Raw genomic sequence first — 3,714 nt, forward strand, 5'->3', positions numbered from 1 at the left:
TTTATGTGATGTAAGTAATCACATAAGCATATAAAACTACTAATAATTTTGCATGAAAATGCCTTATAAAAATTCCTAATTGTACTCAAAAGTTAAGTTGTGATATAAAATGATTAAACAATATTGTTCTCCCTACTAATTAGTATTATCATGATCCTTCAAGTTCCACTCATCTGAACTTAAGACATATTAAGAAAATAAATATGAAAACTTCTTAGCATGATTATTAGCAGTTACTTCTGGTTGGTTTAAGCTCTGTAGTCTGATGTTTGGGGGGGGGTGAAATGTACATTCTCCAATTAAAATACTTGCCTCAAACTTGCAGGCAGAGGCAGGCTGATGAATTCCGGGAGTCATGGCGATCTTCTAATGATCATGAATGTAATTTTCATTCAAAATAATGTTTCTTAAGAGAATTTACAAATTAGTTATAACTGGAATTTACAGTATTGCACCTTTTCTAAAACTTTTATATGCATGGACTCAGACCTGCACAATTAGCTTAAGAGATTAATACTTTGCATAAATTTGCAGGCTGTTCATTTTTCATGTCTTTGAGTTTCAAATATAGATATAACTTTTATGACCTCCGTCTCGGTTTGTTCTCTTTTTTATTTTATACAGTTTGTGGACAAACTTGTGCGTCTGCCTCAAGAGTGAAGTGGTAGCATGCGGGCTTATATATGCGGCAACGTGCAGGTTTCAAATTCCTATTCTTGGTTAGTTAGTATTCAATGCTCATCGGAAAGGGATCAATGAAAATTTTAGAGTCCTCGCACATTTGCGCTCTCTTCAAAAAAGGCACAATACGTTTCAGTCTACCCAGGGCAATAATGATTCTTTCTCGTCCAGAACTAAGACACCAGACTCACAGCCTCAAGTTCCAAAGGTAAGACAAGTCTATATGCTATTATTTTTCGAGTGAAGGTGTTTGGTTTTGTCTGCTTACAAAAGCATTTGTGTTTTTTTCATTAGGATTCTACAAAGAATGCTAGGATAAAGTTCATCCTTGACAAATATCCGAAGTTGAGGAAAATGGGCGATCACTCTAAATCTGAACAAGCTGACTTGCATTCCAAAAAAGGTTATATAAGGAATTTTAATGCCTATATAAGGTATAGTAATCTAGTTTTTTATTACTATATAAGGAATTTTAATATTTTAATTGATTACAATATTTTGTTGTTTTAAATCATAGCATAATCTATTGGTCGTATGCACTATGCACTCAAACAAATAAATCTATGCAAAAACATAAAGTAATTAAAAGCATGCAAAGAAAAAGAAGAAGAAGAAGAAATAAATATAATTAAATAAATCTAAATTAAAATAATATCAAACATGAAGATTTACCTTGATATATGTGAGAACCTGCAACAATCAAATCTTTATTCCTCTAAATTCTGCATGAAAATTGAAGAATTTTGAAAAAAATATCAATTTCCAAAAAAATTAATTGCAGCGTAAAACAAATATCACCATTAAATTAAATACACAATATTTTTAAAGAATAATCATAAAAATATAAAAAAAACATACATGTTGAAGGAGATGGAGAGTTACTATGAAAATTGTGTAATTTCTTGGTTTATATATAGGCATGTGGTATTGCATGTGATAGGATAATAGTTATAATTAGAGTTTTATTAGGATTTGATCATAATTAGAATATTTAATCAATCGGGCGGATTTGTTATCGATATTCAAATGATAATAACATAGTTCTAATAATCTTCCGATAATCTGTTATGATAAAAATAGTTCTGATAGTTCCGATATATAACATAGTTTGATTTGTTATCATAGTTCTGATAGTTATGATAGTTCACGCACTGTTACTTTCATGTTTAACGAGATAATGCAGTTATTATGGGTAACAGTTATTTTCTACTACTGATTCAAATTATGCATTAAGAATAAGCAATTTCTCACGGAAATAACATATTACGGATTTAAGAACAGATAAAGAGTCCATGCGTATATGAAACACTTGATATATGGTCATTAAATTTAACACATGATAAATGTTCAAAATTCAATTATGATAAAGTTCTGTTATTATGATAATTTCACTGTTATTATGCGGATTTAATAATCTTTTATTACGGATTTAAGAACAGATTACGGATAAATGTTCTGTTATTATGATAATATCAAATTTTTTTACGGATAATTGTGTAATTACTTATTCCTATCATGAAAATAACAGATTACAGGTTTGATTTAGTTCACGAATAAGCAATTTCTCACGAAAATTGTCATTAAATTAAATTCAAAAATTAGAATTTGATTATAGATAGGATAGTTCAAACTATAAAGGGGTATATTTGTCTAAAAAAGATTTTCCGAACTCGTGCTTTTAAAGGGAATATGATTTACTATTATAGAATAATGCATCTTATACTTTTGAATATTCGGGTGCGTGAAAGAGGAACTTCCATAAATTTTATTAGTTCCATTTGACAAAAATAATACGAGCAATATTTTATTTATTTGAGAAATTTAAAATCTACGTTTATTTGTTGATATCTCACATGAGAGAGGGGTTCAGATCTTCTCCACTATTAAAAAAACGATGAAGATATCACTACTCTTTTACAACCATTAATTATCTATTTGATGATTAAGATTTTTATTGGAGTGCAAATTAGGAATGAGTACAATTCATATAGTGGTATGGTGAGTACTGTTATGCGCAGCGGAAATTTCGGCAGCACCTCCGGTGCGCAAGGTGCACAACAAGAAATTAGATCACAACGAAATTATCGTTTCTCAAAGGAAACAAGAACCAAAAGCCAGATATTTCATCAAAGTGAGATATCTGCTCTTCCTCTCATCAGTTCTAAGACTGAAATGTCAAGGGAACCTACAAGCTATCACAAATCACGACAAGAACACAAATTTTACGTGGTTCGGCAAACTGCCTACGTCCACGGGGTAAGGAGGGGGAGATCTACTATTAGAGGGAGAGAATACAACTAGGGTTTACAATCACACAATCTAAACCCTAACACAAACTCTCAGATCCCTCACACAAATACTCTCTCAAAGGAATGCACAAATCAAAGAACAACTACAAAAGGACTTTCTTTTTTTTTCTCTGTGAATAGCCGCCAAAAAAGAATCCCTGTAGCCGCAATTAAAACAAACCCCTTTGCTCAAAATTTCACGAAACCCTAGAAGGATTTTTATAAGGCTCTGATGCAACTTCGGGTGGGCCATCAAGCTTGCGGAAGCGAAACGCGGAAACGAAACCGCGTTGCTGACCTTGCGCACTTGAATCACCCACGTGGGTGACCCCCACTCACAATTCTCCACCTCGGTGAAGTTTTATTTCTTCCAAAACTGAGCCGACACCAAAGCAACCAAATGTCCCACTCATTCGACAACAAGTCAGGAACCCGAACGAGAGTCCAAACAATCTCACCCCCATCAAAATCAACTAATCCAAACCGGCTGCATCATAAGGACTGCCTACGTATCCTCTTGCTTAAGGAATCAAGCCTCACATAGTTCACCCAAATGGTCTCCAAAGGCCTTAACACCGAAGAATGTTTAAAAGCTCTAAACAATGACCAAACTTCACACCTGAAATAACTTTGGTCAACATATTTACAGGGTTGTCCTTTGTGTGGACCTTCTCCAATATGACATCTCCATCATCCAAAACGTCACGAACAAAGTAGAATCTGACATCGATGTGCTTCGTGCGCG

General features: G+C 33.2%; 1 long non-coding RNA gene across 1 annotated transcript; it reads left to right on the top strand.

Annotated features, from left to right (window-relative positions):
* LOC109840384 lies at positions 829-1,192 on the top strand. The gene is made up of 2 exons (XR_002246908.1): positions 829-889; positions 976-1,192. It is a non-coding gene; the product is annotated as an uncharacterized LOC109840384 (long non-coding RNA).

The sequence above is a fragment of the Asparagus officinalis genome, chromosome 5 (assembly GCF_001876935.1).
Source record: "Asparagus officinalis chromosome 5, Aspof.V1, whole genome shotgun sequence".
Taxonomy (NCBI): domain Eukaryota; kingdom Viridiplantae; phylum Streptophyta; class Magnoliopsida; order Asparagales; family Asparagaceae; genus Asparagus; species Asparagus officinalis.